At 40.7% G+C, this 18,637-nt stretch overlaps 1 protein-coding gene across 17 annotated transcripts in view; it reads left to right on the forward strand.

Moving 5' to 3' along the window:
• Positions 1 to 2,938, forward strand: part of TCF4 (transcription factor 4) — a 623,095-nt gene extending 620,157 nt beyond the window's left edge. For all 17 annotated transcript variants that reach the window (XM_077462970.1, XM_077462965.1, XM_077462972.1 and 14 more), the window contains one exon: positions 1,438 to 2,938. The gene's annotated coding sequence lies outside the window, so the exon portion shown is untranslated. The remainder of the gene's footprint in view (positions 1 to 1,437) is intronic.
• Positions 2,939 to 18,637: the final 15,699 nt, after the last annotated feature.

Raw genomic sequence — 18,637 nt, forward strand, 5'->3', positions numbered from 1 at the left:
TGTAGCATAATTATTAATGTGGAATGTATTTCTTTGCTAAATAACATTCATTTTTATCAAGTTGTTATGGGTAAAGTTCTGCTTTAACAAATGCATCTGAAATGAAACAAATTTTTTCGTTATGCACCTCTCTACCCTCCACCATTCCCCATCGCTTGGACGGAAAATTAGATAACATTTTGCAAATGAGAACAAAAATAGCAAATAAAAAACACATTGTCAAGTTTTTTTTATTGATGTCTGTGTTCACACTGGGGAGATTTCCACTCATTTCCTCTATTAGGCCGGGTGAGTGTGACCGGCTCTCAATGGATCTGGTTTATGCATGTCCGGGACGGCCATGTCATGGTTTCCAAAAGGGTTCTGCGCGTTTTTTGGTCTGGTTCAGGTGCAAATGCCAGCAAAAATTCTTACCTGAATCACACCTGAACCGGCGAACAGAAACGCACCATACTCTGGGCTGAAAAGCGTGGCTGCACATATGTCAACCCGGCCTTAGTGTGTGTTACAGTGACTCAGGGTGTCACTAGAATGGGAAGTAGAAGTGCCCATCTGACACCCTTTCCACTAAGACCCCTTTTAAACTGGGGCGGGGGCAGCGGTAAAGCAGCACTTTACTGTCGTATTTGCGGAGGTATTCGGCCGCTAGCAGGGATAAAAAGGGTTAAAACCACGCGCAAATCGCTGCTGCAGCAGCACTTTGCCGGCGGTATAGCCGCACTGCCCCATTGATTTCAATGGGCAGGAGCAGAGAAGGAGCTGTGTATACGCTACTTCACCGCTCAAAAGATGCTGCTAGCAGGACTTTTTTATGGTCCTGCCAGCGCACCGCTGGGCTTTCACACTGGAGACATAGGAGCGGCTCTTTCAGTGCGCTTTGCAGGCGCAATTTTTAGCGCTGTAGCGCCTGCAAAGCACCCTGGTGTGATAGGGGTGTTAGAGAACCTCTGTTTCCAATAAGGGCATGCATCTTAAATAGAGGAACAGTGCCTGAGTAGAGCCTAGCCCCTAAGTTGGGTAAATAAAAATAAAATAAAGCCTTTAGTAACAAACTGGAGCAGATGGGGCATAGAAGAAGCTTTTATGAGAAGAAAAGGTAATAGGTAGATCTTTTCCTGAGCTCAAGATTTGTCCACCATCTTATATTTATGGACAGCTTTACAGCCAGACTGATATGCAATCCTTTAGCCCAGTAAGTAACTAAATGGGTCAATGTAAATAAAAAAATAAATAAAAAAATGTTAGCAGGGTAGGAAAAAGAGTTAATAGGAGAAGAGACATACAGAATCCCTTCTGCCAAAGGAAATTACCTGCGAGCAATTTTTTCCAAATTTGATTTTAGTTCTGCTTTAACTCAAGCTGTTTTTTTTCCTTGTAAATACAAGCATTCTGTCTAATTTTGTTTCCTTACTTTTCTCTTCTTTTTTTTTTTTCCAGGTCCAGTATTTTCCATTTTTTTCCCCTTTTGCATTTCTTCATTTAGGCAAGAAGCCACTTCCTTAACAGCTGTATTATCTTAATCCCAGATAAACATTTCTCCCTTGACCCTTTTTGTAAAATAAGACAAGTCTGAGTAGATATATGCATTACAGACGCAAGAGCATTCCCAACACAAGAATCAGCGCAACGTGAAGGATGGACTCCTAGCATATCTTTGAAAAATGTCCCAAGCAGTATGGCGCAGGTGGCTGCTACGCACCCTGGACAGTGAATGGCAATCTACTCCACGTCGTGGAACAATGCATTTGTGCCTAATCTTCTTTTGGAAAAAAAAAATATAATGAAATTTGTAAGTCTGAAAAAAAGTATTTAATTTAAAAAAAAAAAAAACAATTGTATACTTGCAATAATGAAAAAGTGTACTTCTGGGGGGGGGGGGGGGGCAAAAAAAAAAAAAAGAAAAGAAGATTGTCCCCGTTAAATTCCACTAGTGTTTATATTTTCACGAGGGGGAAAAACTGAAGCACGGGAAGTATTGCTGCCCAGACACTTAACAAAACCAGCAAATGTCCGATTAAAAATTAAGCGTTGATATTAGCCATTCCTTAGGGTAGGAGGAACAGATGGATCTAATAGACCTATGACAAATATATAAATATATACATAAATATATATGAAAATGTAGTGCATATGGTAAACTTTTGGTTCATTTGTTTAAAAAAAAAACTGTTTTTGCTTCTGTATAAATAATAATGATGAATAACTTTTTTAAAAAAAGAGACTTTACTGTAAATAGGTTTGTGTGTGTGTGTCTTCTGTTTTTTTTTTTTTTTTTTTTTTTTTCGTCCTTTGCGACTTGTCTTGTGAACTCTGTAGGGAGGTGATGCAGGATTATATGCTGAGCCTATAGTCGCTTCTCAGTTAACAGAGTTGTAATTCCAGTCTTTTGGGAGCACAGGTCTTAGGTCACACCATGTACATAGTTTTCTGGGCAGCCTAAACGTGGCATTCTCAAGTTTTTGCCATTATGTAAAAGCTGCATATTTGAGTCTATTCTGGGATTTTTTCATAGGTACAAGGTTAGAATGCTACAAAATGTTACCACTGTGCCTTTCAATGTTTATATCATCATTAAGAAAAGAAAAAAAAAAAAAAAAAAAAACTTAAGTGGCTGTGATATAGCTAACCAATTTATAAGTGTTAACTACATATGTAGCTAAAGCGGTATGCAACAAGACTTTTTTTTTTTTTTCTGACAAGGCGGTCGGAATTATTTGATAAGCCCCAGGCGTAAAAAAAAACGCATTGGCTTGTCAATGATTGTTGCCATTTTTAAAAAGTGGCGGTGTTAATTTGTATAGAAGAATATCAGCCGACCCGATGAGTATCATCTAGCACTTTCCCGAGTGTGGCAACAAAGGTTTTTTTTTTTTGGGGCCAGTATGAATGTGGGTTAATATTTGACAACTCAGTGTCACTTTCCACCTCCCCCCCCCCCCCCCAAAAAAAAGAAGAAAAACAGCTAAATAAAAGCTTGCTTGTACTGACCCAGTTACAAACTGCAAAGTCTTTTCATGACTTCTTTTGATATGCAGTATACATTATGTGCGGTCCTTATCATTAGTTAATCTCTGTTATTTCTCCAGTCACACAAACTTGGCATGTACTAAATATCATTTAGTTAGGATTATCGACACTTAGCCCTGTGAAAATGCCATAAAAAACGGTCTAGATGTCCATCTGTCCTCCAGCTATATACATTCAGAAATGACAATTGCATTTGTAAATTTTATGCAACAAATGACAAACGTATTATTATTTTGGAATTGTGTATGTAAAATTTATATTTTTACATGTAGACTCTTGTTATTATGTGTTTTAATATGTTGTATTGGGATTTTTTTTAAATCTGTGTGGTTGAAAAAAAAATCTTTGAAATCAAACCTTAAAAAAAAACAAAAAAAAAAACTGCGAAAATATGAATTTTGTGTTTGTTTCCAGGATCATAAAAGAAAACTGACAGCTGCCCTTGTTATCACTTCCATATCCTTCACCTGTATGATGAAAAATTGTAAATATGTTAAATGTGGGAAAAATGATAAGATGATGTCCTTGGATTTATACATTTTGTTTTGTAAATGTGGAGGTGGATTAAGATTGGTCTTAAATTGTAAAGCAGTTATTTTTCATTCCTGTTCAAAAGCCCACACATCAGCAGTTTTCTCCTTGACCATGCTATTATTTAAAGGGAAAATATAAAAATATAATGTATTTTTCAGTGAGCGCATAATCTGAGTTATTGCAGTCTTTACTTTTAGGTCATTTTTATGTGACTTTCACATTTATAAATGCTTGTGCTTCCATATTTTTATTGTTATATTAAATATAGAGATTTGTAGATTAGCCACTAGAGGGAGCTCTGTGTTTATCATGCAATTGACTGAGATAACACATCTGGGAGTGCATTGTTTTTAGCGGGTCGGTAAACACATAAACCTGCAGTGTGAAAAACAGCAGTAAAGCAAAAACAGTGCTACACAAAGAAAAAGCAGATTCTGTTTAAGTAGTAGGCAAATATGGCTGCCCCATGTTCATATATATAATTACAAATTGTACACTGAAACAAGGTTTTTAAGACATTAACACATAGGGGATGGTTAACTAAAACTGGAGAATGAAAAAGCTGGTGCATCCGTGTATGGTAGCCAATCAGCTTCTAACTTCAACTTGTTCGATTAAACTTTGACAATAAAAAACGGAAGCTGATTGGTTTCTATGCAGAGCTGCACCAGATTTTGCACTCTCCAGTTTTACTAAATCAACCCAAAACTAATAAGAACATTAATATCAAGTTACTATTATAAAAATTGGGAAGACTACATTCCCTTTAATTATGCAAAATAATAATAAAAAAATAAAAATTTCAGAATAAACTATTTTTCATTATAATATACGGCAGGTAAAATAAGTATTGAAAACGTCACTAAAGTAAATATATTTCTAAAGGTGCTATTGTCTTTGTATATATGGATTGCATGGGTTGTTACTGACATGTGGTGAAAATGTCATGTCAATAGCACCTTTAGAATTAAAGTGGGGAAAATAATGCATTGATCCCCTGCTGATTTTGTAAGTTTGCCCGCTTACAAAGAAATGAAGGGTCTATAATTTTTATCAAAGGTGTATTTAAAATGATAGAGAAAGAATATCAACCAAAAATCTAGAAAAAAAAACACATAATACATATTGTATAAATTGAGTTGCAGTTCAGTGAGTAAAATAAGTATTTGATGCCCAAGCAAAACATGACTTAGTACTTGGTGGAGAAACCCTTGTTGGCAATCACAGAGGTCAGACGTTTCTTGTAGTTGGTTACCAGGTTTGCACACATCTCAGGAGGGATTTTGGCCAACTCTTCTTTACAGATCTTTATAAATCCTTAAGGTTTCTTGACTGTCTCTTGGTAACTCGAAGTTTCAGCTCCCTCCATACATTTTCTAAAGGAATTAAGGTCTGGAGACTGGCTAGGCCACTCCATGACCTTAATGTGCTTCATCTTGAGCCACTTCTTTGTTGCCTTGGCAGAATGTTTTGGGTCATTGTCTCGCTGGAAGACCCATCCACGACCCATCTTCAGTGTTCTGGCTTAGGGAAGAAGGTTCTCATCCAAGATTTTACAATACATGGCCCCGTCCATTGGCCCCTCAATGCGGCAAAGTTGGTCTGTACCAGCCCCAAAGCATGTTTCCACCTCCGTGCTTGACTGTAGGGATGGTATTCTTAGGGTCATAGTCAGCATTTTTCTTCCTCCAAACACGGCGAGTCCCCCTCTTCAAAAAGGCACATGTACAGTCATGACAATGAACATCTAAATGATTTAGAGAAGGCTTGAGAGAAAGTGCTGTGGTCAGATGTGACCAAAATTGAGATCTTTGGCATAAACTCGACTTGCCGTGTTTGGAGGAAGAAAAATGCTGACTTTGACCCTTGAACCGACAAAGGAGTGACTCAAGAAGAAGCACAATAAGGTCATGGAGTGGCCTAGTCAGTCTCCAGATCTTAATCCTATAGAAAATTTATGGAGGGAGCTGAAACTTTGAGTTGCCAAGCGACAGCCAAGAAACCTTAAAGTGATTGTAAAGTCTTGTTTTTTCTTTAAAAACTATAAAAAAACATGTTATACTTACCTGCTCTAAGCAGTTGGTTTTGCAAAGAGAGATCCTTCTCTTTTTGGGTCCCTCTTTGCTGCTTATGGCCCCTCCCTCCTGTCGCGTGCCCCCACAGCATGCAGCTTGCTATGAGGGCACCCGAGCCGAGCTGCAGCTCCATTCAGAAACGGGAGCTGCCATTCGAGCCCGTCGCCCCTCTCCCCTGATTGGTTAACTGAGTTTGATTGACGGCCGCGGGAGCTAAATGTTAGCCAATCAGGGGAGAGAGACGACTGGGTCAAATTAGAGCAGTATCTGGTCTAATTCATTCCTAAGGTGTTCTATTGGGTTGAGGTCAGGCCATTCAAGTTCCACTACCCCAAACTCGCTCATCCATGTCTTTATGGACCTTGCTGTGTCTTAGCAAATCAGGAGGGAGAGTCCCGGACGGCCGAGGGGTTCATGGCGATCGCTGGACTCAGGGGCTCAGGTAAGTATTGAGAGGTGCTGAGGGGGATGCTGCACACAGAAGGCTTTTTTATCTTAATGCATAGAATGCATTAAGATAAATAAAAACCTTCTGACATTACAACTACTTTAAGGATTTAGAGAAGCTCTGTAAAGAAGAGTCAACCAAAATCCCTCCTGAGATGTGTGCAAACCTGGTCATCAACTACAATAAGTGTCTTATCTCAGTACTTAGTGGTGAAACCCTTGTTGGAAAGCACAAAGTCATGTTTTGCTTGGGGATCAAATACTTATTTTACTCACTGAACTGCAACTCAATATATAACATTTGTATCATGTTTTTTTTTTCTGGAATTTTGCTTGATATTCCGTCTCTTTCATTTAAAATACACTTATGATAAAAAAATATAGTCCCTTCATTTCTTTGTAAGTGGACAAACTTACAAAATCTGCAGGGGATCAAATAATTAATTTCCCCGCTGTATATTAACTGATAGAAAATGGCGACTTGTTCAATACTTATTTTACCCGCTCTATGTCCAATTTGATTGTCAGGCCCTGGATCTGAACCCGGGACCTCTTTTGTGTGTGGCAGTAATTTGCGGAGCCACCTGAGATGATATATTTTTAATTATACATTTTTTTACACCTTATAAAGTTGGACCAGAAATTATCACAAAAAAAAAGTGTTATGTGCTTAGAGATTGTCAACCTATTTTGCATGCTAGCTTTTTTTTTTTTTTTTCAGTTTTACATTTACTTTTTAATGCTTGATACTCCTAAGAAAATGATGGCATGAAAGTACATATTTTTTTTTTTTTTTTAGAAAAAATAAAAATTGTTAGTGCAATCTGAACACATAGAAAACGGTGCTGAAAATTTTCTATTTCAGATGCTATTATAATTAATTTTTCAATCTTAAATCTTTTCATTACTGTCTGTTCTGTTTAGTGATGGGTGTAAATTTTTATTGCACGCATGACGTCAGTGCAGTAAAGTTGTAAAAAAAAATGATATATATTGTTCATGAATGTTCGTGCATTGAATACACACAGTAACACAATTTACAAAAATAAAAAGAAAAAATTAAAAAGTCAAGGCCTTTTATATATGGCTTAAGCTTTTCAAATTGTTTGCCATTTTATCTTGACCAACATTTTGTTAGCTTCAGGTACACATGCTACTTAACATGACAGTAAGTACAAGGTAATTATACTGACTGTAACTATAAATAACGAAGGCAGCTGTATTGCGCACAGAAACATTTTAATTACAACATAAACTATATCAACCAGTGACACCTGTCACCTCAGGATCGTTGTAGATCCTCAAAGACCGATAGCCCGCTACATCAATTTCATGCACATTGCATCCGATGAAAAATGCACTATATTACCAAAAGTATTGGGACACCTGCTTTTACACGCACATGAGCTTTAATGGCATTGCAGTCTTAGTCTGTAAGGTTCAATATTGAGTTGGCCCACCCTTTGCAGCTATAACAGCTTCAACTCTTCTGGGAAGGCTGCCCACAAGGTTTAGGAATGTGTCTATGGGAATGTTTGACCATTTTTGCAGAAGCACATGTGTGAGGTCAGGCACTACCAAGACATTTTGGACAATTTAATGCTCCCAACTTTGTGAGAACAGTTTAGGGATACCTGCCTTTGAGTGAGTTTTGTTGTTTCTCCATCCCAAACTCGCTCATCCATGTCTTTATGGACCTTGCTTTGTGCCCTGGTGGGCAGTCATGTTGAAACAGGAAGGGGCCATCCCCAAAGTGTTCCCACAAAGTTCTGAGCATGAAAATGTCCAAAATGTCTTGGTATGCTGATGCCTTAAGAGTTCCCTTCACTGGAACTAAGGGGCCAAGGCCAACCCCACACAATAATCCCCTCTCCACCAAATGATTTCGACCTGTGCACAAAGCAAGGTCCATAAAGACATGGATGAGTGAGTTTGGGTTGGAGGAACTTGACTGGCCTGACCAAAACTCAATAGAACACCTTTGGTATGAATTAGAGCGGAGACTGTGAGCCAGGCCTTCTCGTTCCAGATCAGTGTCTGACTTCACAAATGCGCTTCTGGAAGAATGGTCAAACATTCCCATAGACACACTCCTAAACCTTGTGGACAGCCTTCCCAGAAGAGTTGAAGCTGTTATAGCTGCAAAGGGCGGGCCAACTCAATATTGAACCCTTCGGACTAAGACTGGGATGCCATTAAAGTTTATGTGCGTGTAAAGGCAGACGTCCCAATATTTTAGACAATATAGTGTATTACTAGGAGTAGTATAGCTGCCACCCAAATTTTTAGGCTACAGTTGCCAATTAAAAAGACAGTGTTAATGATCCACCTCCACATTGGTCAAATAGCAGCTTAACATAATGCGTTCTGTCCATCCAAAATTTGCAATTGTCTTTGGCATAGACAAAAGGAACACTAATATTAATATAACTGTTATTTCAACCAGCAATCTAACTTGTTCTGGTACAGTCTTCCGATCTCATTTCCTTTTTGTTTTTGGACGGAAAAAAAATAATGTGATGGATTTAAAGGGGTGCAATTTTTTTTTTCATTTTGACATACTGAGTAAAGTAGAATATTATCTGTGTAATCAGCACCACATGGTATTGGCCAAACAGAATTCCACGAAGCATCAGAACAAAGAAGCACAAACAAAAGCGAAACAAATAAAACTGGAACAAAAAAAAAACGTACCAAGGTGGAACACTGATGCCGAAACATTGGGATACCAGGGCTCGTCTACTTCCTTTAAAGGACTAGAAATTGATGCATCTTTGTGCAGTGCTGGGTCGTCCATATTCATTTCAAGTATTATAGACATATGTAATGGTGAAAATATATGAACTGTGGCCTTTTATTCATTATTTCTTGTAATGCAATTAAGTGACGATAATAAGGATAAAAAGCTGAGATTCACCAAGTATCAGTGCCTGGCTTTTATGATAAAGCTTCTTTTGTCTAGTGCTCTTTTTGCTATACAAATAGACTGTAGTATTCCCTAATGCATAAAAACAAAATAAAAAATATATATATTTGGCTTTTCACAGGATCATTTTATTTTTTTTTATTTTTTTTTTCAACCGTGAATATTCCAGGATAAAATTACCAACATCGGAACTGTCTGATTTTGAATTTTCGCTGTACATTTTGGAATCATCAACTCAAAAAAAATCTTATTTTACTATTTATAAGTTGTTCTATTCATCTTATGTTACAAAGATGAAAGTGTAAGGTGGTTCCTTTTTTGTTTGTTTTTTTTTTACTTTTTAAGATTTTTTTTTTAAACTGGTCGCACATTCTGTTTGCGACTAAACAAACACACTTGGAAAAAAAAAAAAGTTTAAAAAAAATATAAAATAGGGAAAAAAGTAAATAAAAAAAAAAATACAGTTACACCTTGTTCTCAATGTGTGGCTGAGTGCCTCGACTTTTTCATGTTTTTGGTGTGGTTCTGATTTGTAGAAGTGTCCGAACAGGTTGTGTGCTGGAGTTCCTTTAAGAAAAAATGCACAGCTTAGTATAGGCCATTTCCTGTCTCTCAACAGTAGTTATTCAATGCAGCCATGTACATAACCGTTATGTAGCAATAAATGTGCCATTTTTATAAACCGCTTGATGTGTGTGTTATTTTTCAACTTTTTTTTTTTTTTAAGTCATCTTAACCAAAAAAAATGCAACTTGATTAGAAAAACATGACAGTTTCACTATTATGGCCTATGTCAACAGGCTTTAGTGGAAGCCAAAACTGCTTCTCTCCCTTATACAAGTCAACAGGAATGCAAAAGCAGTTTGAATCAGGCTGATGCAGCTTAGAAGGAGGTCAAATACACCTGTCAATGAATTCTGAATGATCTCAAAACATCTCAGATTGAGCCAAATGCACTGAAACCAAGCTGCATATGCCAATTAACACAAGCCTAAAGCTCGTTGAAGCAGGCCCTGAAAGTGGTAATCATATAGATGTTAAAAGCGGGCACCTAGAAATGCCTAGATTCTACTTTATTATTATTATTAAAGCTGAATTCCAGAAATAAATCTCTTTTATAAAAAGTAAAGGCACCCTCTGAGCTAAGTCCAAGGAGCTGCATGACATCTCCTGGGCTTATCTCTATTATTTACATATGACCGTTTTATTGCACTCCCGGAAGATGGCTATCGCTGTATTTCCAGGAGCCCAATACTGATGCTTCAGGTCTTCACATTAGAGTCATTGCAACTGCTATGCCTGCTACTCCCTCCCTCCTGCCCAATCACAGAAGCCTTTGTATGATGTGAATCCATCCACAAAATACAAAGGCTTCTCTGAATGGGGAGGGCTTAGCTGCTCTGTGTGCCTCTCTCTCACAGCCCGCAGTGTCAGGTGTATATTTCGGCAGAGCCATAAACCTGTCAAATATAAATAATAGAGATAAGTTCAGGAGATATTATGCACCTCCTTGAACTCATAGTTTGCCTGTACTTTTTACAGTGGAATTCAGCTTAAACAATAATAATTTATATTGTAACATCATTCACTGGTGATTAATACAATACACACAATTACATGAGATATATAAAAGGTTTGAATTACAAGTACATACAATACATGAGCTGTTGCAGTGACATGTACATACAGTTTCATAGCAAAACTTGCTAACAATGCTAGACAATAGAGAGTTGAAGCTTAGAACTACACAGCAGTGTGGGTTGGAAGCATTGTAGAGTACTAATATAGGAATTTCAGCAAGCTCTTGTGGTTGAGCTTGGGCCTACCCCTCACCAGCCTCCTGTTTTCCACTTTTGGTCTGTGAAGCCACTCATCATAACAGTGGGCCCGGGTTAATTTGTCCTTTGCCGTATCTGCCATTGCCGTGGCAGATAAAAAAATAAAATAAGCAGGTATGGTTACAGTACCTCCCAGCAGTACTTGTTCTCCACTGTTTACCAGAACACTGAAGATATACTATAAATGATGGGCATTGTAGACCCACCCGACTGAGATGGCACTTACTATAGTCTAATGATGAAGAGAGTTGTGGTGACATCCCCCTCGCCATCACTGAGGATGGCCTACCATTGGAAGAAGATCCCAAGAGGATTCCGGCAAATTATGTGAAAAATGTAATTATTATAAAAAAAAAAAAAAAAAAAAAGGCTGGCTGGCATAATCCAGCAGCGGGAAGGGTCAGGGTTGGGCTTTGCAAATTGCAATTACTGAAAAGCACATAACAGTTAACAGAATGGCCAAAAAGCATGACCTCAACTAAGCTGAGCTTTGACAATTTCATGCACAGTGATAGTCCACTTTCAGCAAGATGGCAAATTCCTTAACCTGCCTGCTAACTCAAAATTCCATCAACCAGCAATTTTGCATGGCTTTAATGCTGACTAAATTGCCTTTTGGCAGATTTGTTGCTGCTAGCCATCAAAAAATAAAATAAAATACTGAGCACGTATTCGCTCCATCTGCATTGTAGCTACTTTTGCTTGACCAAGAAGCAGCTTAGTAGTGGGGGGGCCCTTGAATCTTATGGGAGGCAGGAGAGGTAAGTATGTACAGCCACCTTAAAGGAGAAGTAGAGCCAAATCTCTTTTGGCCTCTTTTTTTCTGTGGCTCACAGGAATGCACTTAGATCTGCCCTCCTGTGACCCGTATTCAGCCAACAGCAGGCTAAAGTCTGTTGTTGCCTGACGTCACTTAGCCAGTCTAGGCTCTGGATCCTGGACTGAGCCCTGATCCCAGACTCATCTGATGCCTGGACCAGCAGCTGGCTCAGCCTCTAAGTGTGCCACTGAGAGCCTGAGCCAGCCGCTCTCACCCCCTGCACAGCCTGGCACTCAAGCGCTGGAGGGACAGAGCAGAAAAAAATGGAGAGATCAGCAGACTTTCATTGCTTGGTTTTTGGTCTTGGAGGCAGCGGAGGACCAATGCTGCAGCCACCTATTTGAATATAATTTTGTGACTTAACAGCCTTAATTGGACAATAATTAACCACTTAAGGATTGGAAGATTTCCCCCCTAATGACCAGGCCATTTTTTGCGATACGGCATTGCGTTGCTTTAACTGACAATTGCGCGGTCGTGCGACGCTGTACCCAAACAAAATCGACGTCATTTTTTTCCCACAAATAGAGCTTTCTTTTGGTGGTATTTGATCACCTCTGCGGTTTTTATTTTTTGCGCTATAAACAAAAAAAGAGCGTCAATTTTGAAAAAAAAGCAATATTTTTTACTTTTTGCTATAACAAACAAATTATTTCCTCAGTTTAGGCCGATATATATTTGTCTACATATTTTTGTCCAAAACAATTGAAATAAGCCTATATTGGTCGGTTTGCACAAAAGTTATCGCATCTACAAAATAGGGAATAGATTTATGGTGTTTTTATTTATTTATTTTTTACTAGTAATGGCGGTGATTTTTAGCATGACTGAGACATTGCGGGTGGACAGATCGGAGACCTAACTGACATTTTTGACACTTTTATGGGAACCAGTGACATTATTACAGTAAACAGTGCTAAAAATGTGCACTGACATTGTACTAATGACACTGGCAGGGAAGGGGTTAACATGAGGGGTGATCAAAGATTTAAATGTGTTCCCTGCAGGTGTGTTCTAACTGTATGGGGGATGGGCTGCCTGGGGAAACACATAGATCCATCTTCCTGCATAGCCGAAAGACAGCTGTCAGAACTGAGATTTGCCTTGTTTACACAGGCAGGTCCCCAATCTGTCACTGCGAGGAATGGTCGTGGGTTGCCTAGCGGACATTGAGTCCACCCCACCCGCTAATTGGCTCCCCCCGCTGGCCAGTGGGTGCATGCACGCGCCCCTGGCGGCGCAAGCGCGCCTACAAACTACTGTTCCCGAGCTGATGTACAATGACAGGGATTCGCGGAAAGGAGCCTACCTGCCGCTGTACAATCTATGTGAGCATGGACACTAATGACGCGTACACACGATCGGACTAGTCGATCGTGTGTGGGCTCCAGCGGACTTTTTCTTCCCAAAAGTCCGGCGGACTTAGAAATAACTCTTGCTTCAAAATTGTCCGCCGAACTCGGCTTTTAGTGGACAATCCGTTCGTCTGTGTGCTAGTCTGGCGGACTAAAACCGACGCTAGGGCAGCTATTGGCTACTGGCATTGAACTTCCTTATTCTACGTCATCACGTTTGAATCCGCTGGACTTTTGGAGTGATCGTGTGGCCAAGTCCGTTCGCTTGAAAGTCCGGTGGATCTCAGCTGCAAAGTCTGTCGGATTGTCCATCGGACTAAGTCTGCTGGATAGTCCGATCGTGTGTACGCTGCAATAGGCTTTTATGGAGTTGAGATTAGGAGCTTTGGCAAAAAAACACCAAAAGCTCCTAAACTCAAGTTTATTAGCTGCCGGTGTACACAGAGCCTTAAAAAGGTTTCTCCTCCCTTTCTGTTCTTCGGACAAGCTTTTAACAGACAGGAAGCGTGGGAAAATCTGAAACAGAGAAACGGACAACAATAAAAGGCTGACTTTAGGGGAGGTTCTAGCCTTTCCTACCTGAATAGGAGAAGAGGACTTCCCATCCTGGGGACATTCTTTTTACCCAAATGTAAGTGAAGGAATGTCCCAAAAGGAACCTCAGGAGGCAGTAAAACCTGGTAAGCGTTTTAATGCTTCCCCATGCTATCCAAAATGAAAAAATACTGTACTTTATTAAAAGTAAGGGTGACATCATCACCGTGCTGTATATAGCCTGTGCTGAGAATAGATCAGTGGGAGGGACCCAGCAGGTCCCACCCATTACAGGCGGACTGCAGAAAACAACAGGAGGGGGGCGGAGACAAGACCAGTCCCCCTGCACAAGGAGAGAGCAGCAGTGAACAGTCTTTATTACGGGAAGCTCCTGCACAGAGGGAAAGTCTCACACTGGATTAATGCACAGATCTGGAAGAAATATACAAAGCTCACCAAGATTCAAAAAAGAATAAGCACAATGGATTTAAACAATATTTGCTTATTTCGGAGTTCTACTATAATGATGAAATTGCATGCGCTATTTACAATACCCATTTAATGATGTATTTGGGTTTGGAATAGACTTGTGGGGGCAATTAGTTAACCACCCCCCAGCTGCCATATAGTAAAATGATGGTTGCAAGGTGGCTCTCTTGTTCTGGGACAATGTCATGTGACGTCCTCTTCTTGGCATGCTTGCGCAGCGATCGGCGGCGTGCTGTGTCCGTGGGAGGCGGCGCTTCCCGATTTTGTGAAAGAACCGATGATGCGGCTCTTTACCCCTTTTATCAGCTGTGTCTAATCAGAGCTGATCACATGTAAAGAAGGACATGCAGGCTATCGGCTTTCCTCTCCTCACACTGACAGTGTGTGAGGAAAGCTGATCAGCGACATTTCCTCACAGGCACTGATTATCACTGCAGCCCCAACAGTGCCCAACAGTGATGCCAATCAGTGATGCCAATCAGCACCCATCAGTGCCTGCTCATCAGTGCCGTCCATCAATGATGCTCATCAGTGCTGCCTATAAAAGCCCATCAGTGCTGAATATTAGTGCCACCTCATCAGTGCCGCCTCATCAGTGCACATCAGTGAAGGAGAACAATTACTTATTTACAAAATTTTCTAACATGTTTGGTCTTTTATTTTATTTTTATTTTTTTTAGCAAAAAATAAAAAACCCATTGGTGATTAAATACCACCAACAGAAAGCTCTATCTGTCTAAAAAAAAGATTAGAATTTAATTTGGGTACAGCATTGCATGACCATGTAATTGTCATTCAAAATGCGACAGTGCTGAATGTTGAAAATTGGCCTGGGCAGTAAGGGGGTAAAAGTGCCCAGTCTAGAAGCGGTTACATAGTTACATAGTAAGTGAGGTTGAAAAAAGTCCATTAAGTCCAACCTATGTGTGTGATTATATGTCAGTATTACATTGTATATCCCTGTATGTTGCGGTCGTTCAGGTGCTTATCTAATAGTTTCTTGAAACTATCGATGCTCCCCGCTGAGATCACCGCCTGTGGAAGGGATTTCTCCCCCCCCAGTGTATAGATTACATTCATATTTTTGCCACGGTTAAAGACTGTATAGTGATAAATGATTTAAAACTTAGAAAACGATCAATTCGGTATTCTTGTTAACATTTTATGTGCCAACAAAAGTATTTGGGACCTACATAATGGTACAGATTGGTTGGCAATGTCCATGACTTTGGCAATCTCTTGAAAGATGTATTCTGTATTTTGCCTGTGTGATGTACATTAAAATGGCCACTTGTAGTCTCCAGGGTAACATGTGACAACACAGGAACGCAATTAGGAGACAGTTGTCACTCTAATGGGAAGTGCCTGCACATAGACCTTCAGGGCAGGATTGTCAGGTATTCAATTCATGAAAACTTCAAATTTTGGAGTGTATCTTGACAAAGTCAAATTACAGTGCTAGCTGAACTAAAAATACATACCTACATACAGATGTGTAGTTTGTGCAGTTACAAAAAATATGCCATGGCAGCCCAGAGGAGAGAACCAATCCAGGTGAACTCAGATCCAACCCAAACGAACCCATTTTTCCATGCATGAATATCCATAAACATCTAGTAAAGCCAAATCTGCAGGACATTCATGTGGACGGGTGTTCCACTCAAACGCTGCGTTTTCCATTAGAATGCATACAGATGCAGTTTGACCAATTTTTTCCTGCAGTCCAAACTTACCTTAAAGCGTAGTTCCAGCCAAAATATGACTTTAAAGATAAAAATACATGGCCATCTCCAGTGTGGGCATCTGAAGCCACGGTGTCCTTCTTCCTGGATTCCTTGCATGTTGGTTACCCAGTATGCACCTGTCGATCTCGTGTATGTGCAGTGCGGTGCAATATTGGTCAGCTTGACATGGCACAGCCATGTCAAGCTGTCAAAGATTTTCCATAGACGTCAATGTTAAATGTTACGGGATCCGTGCCTTGCCAAGCTGACCAATATTTTCCATAGACGTCAATGTTAAATGTTACGGGATCCGTGCCATGCCAAGCTGACCAAAAATGTTCATAGACACCAATGTTAAATGTTACGAGAGCAGTGCCATGCCAAGCTGACTAAAAATTTTCATAGACGCCAATGTTAAATGTTACTGGAGCTGTGCTATGCCAAGCTGAGCAAAAATGTATTTCCATAGACACCAATGTTAAATGTTACTGGAGCTGTGCCATGCCAAGCTGAGCAAAAATTTCCATAGACGCCAATGTGAAATGTTGCGGGAGCAGTGCCATGCCAAGCTGACCAAGGATATCTAAAGGAGGAAGTGAAATTAGCTATAGATATAAATCAGGTAAGTGAACAGAAAAATAAATAATAAATTGCCAATTAATTTTAGTGATGCACATTAGTGCTGCATGGTGAGGAGTGAAAAATATGGGTTGAACTCTACTTTAATAGGACACACATCCAAAAAATGTCAAATGCAACCTCTAAACTGCCATGAATACTGCTCAGTTGAAATCAGTGGGACTTGCATTGACTTGAATTGCATTCCAAATGCACATCAACATGAGTCCATATGATGCAATCTGAGATACCTGTATGCTGCATAACAAGCCTTTCAAGGTTCTCCTATATGTGAACCCTTCCCCCCCTCTTTTTGCTTTGCCAACCAATCAGGGTATTGTCATAAGACACAATCACTGCATAGGGAGAACTGCACAGCACATCATCGTTTTAATCTGTTCTAAATTTAACAATCTGAATGCACAGGATGGGAAGGAAAGTTCCATAAAGACGGGGATGACATTAATTTGCCTGCTTGGTAGAAACGGCAGCATGTTGTCCTCTTATAACAGCCCACAAATATCCCCATAAACTGCTGGAATTTGAAAGACTTTTCAATCTGAGATAAGCTTAAAGACTCGCTAATCCACAGAATCTCTACAAATGCCGTGTATTTGTCTGAAGCTCGGAAGTCTACAAGCTGTTGAGACTCTACTGCAAAGCAAGATGTACGCCGTCACGTGAGAAGGGAAACTGCACATCCTATTCAGAGAAGACACAGAGCAGCCCATTGTGCGTCAGTGTTTTAAATGACTCTATAAGGGCTCGTTCACACTAGGGGTTGAAGGGCGGACGAGCCACTTTTTTTCTGCCCCCCAACCGCTCACCCATTAGCTGCACATGCTGTGGTAGGAATTATACCCCCTGCCACTTTCAGTGGGCATAGTGACAGCAGATCGTGTCTCATATTAAATGAATGGAGTTGCTCTGCAAGCACCCCGCAACCCCATGTAATGCACATAGTTGCTGCACGCTAGTGTGGGGTTCAAGGGGGTACAGCAGGCAATGAGGAGACGATACAACATCCCCTCACTGCCTGTCAAATGTCATTCTTAAAGTAGTTGTAAACCCTTACAAACCACTTTGACCTACAGGTAAGCCTAGATTAAGGCTTACCTGTAGGTCCAAGAAATATCTCCAAAACCTATACGGTTTAGGAGATATTTACAAAAAGACAGGCACCACTGTCTACGGCGCATGCGCCGTAGACAGCGGCGCGCAGGCGCACTGGGCAGGCCACAGATCGCGGCGATATGCCGCTCGTGTCGGCTCCCGTGCGCATGCGTGGGAGTGACGTCATCGCAGCTCCGGCGAATCACAGCGCTGGAGCAGCGAGACCCGAAAGTCACTCTGGGATACATGGCAGCGTCGAACATGAAGACGGAGGACCGCTTCAGGGGCTTTGTTCTCAGGGAAGTTATTCATAATGCCTTTTACTTGCAGGTTGCATTTTTATTTTATTTTTTTAACTGCCTTTACTTCCTCTTTAAGAAATCAAAGAACATGTGAACGAGCCCTTTAGGCCCTTTTCACACGGGCGCCTCTGTGCACCAGATTCCACTTTCTTAGCGGGGAATCGATCTGCCGATCCCCGTTGAGCCGGCGAATGACAGGTCCGTGTCCAGTCACTGTGCAAAGCGGACACGGACATAGTCCCACTCTCCTCTATGGGGAAATCTGGTGGAAACGGACCGCCTGTCCATTTCATACAATCATATCCAATTTGGCTCGCCAGATGGATGGAAAATAGGACCGCCATCTGTCTGGATATTGTGGGCAGGGTCGGATCAGATGACGGCAGGTCTCAGCGGAGTACATGTGTCCACTGACATCCGCCACTCCATAGAGGAGACTGCAAGGTCCGATCAGGTCCGCCTGAAAAACTGACAGGTGGACCTGATCAGAAAGCCCATGTGAAGAGGCCCTTACTGGGAGGAAGGAGGGTGGCAAACTTTTGCAAATAAGTGCAGACACCTGGAGTTGCACATTCCTGTAGCACCCTACCAAACCCTCCACCATGGCAGAATCTCAGGCCTTGATGGGCAAACAAAGCCCCAACACTTTCTAAGAGTGCCAAAGCTTGCCTCCTCCTGCACGTTCCTACTGACTGGTAAGGCTGCCCATCATAATAATGGGTAAGTAAGAATACAGATGTGTGAGGGACTTAGTGGCAAACTGTAACACCATTCAGAGGTGTCAGAATGGCCTGCAATATGGCCATGACAGTAAGATTTGGGAGGCGGGTGGAGG

The sequence above is a fragment of the Lithobates pipiens genome, unplaced genomic scaffold, assembly GCF_037356315.1.
Source record: "Lithobates pipiens isolate NorthernLeopardFrog02 unplaced genomic scaffold, aLitPip1_a1.2 Scaffold_3, whole genome shotgun sequence".
Lineage (NCBI taxonomy): Eukaryota > Metazoa > Chordata > Amphibia > Anura > Ranidae > Lithobates > Lithobates pipiens.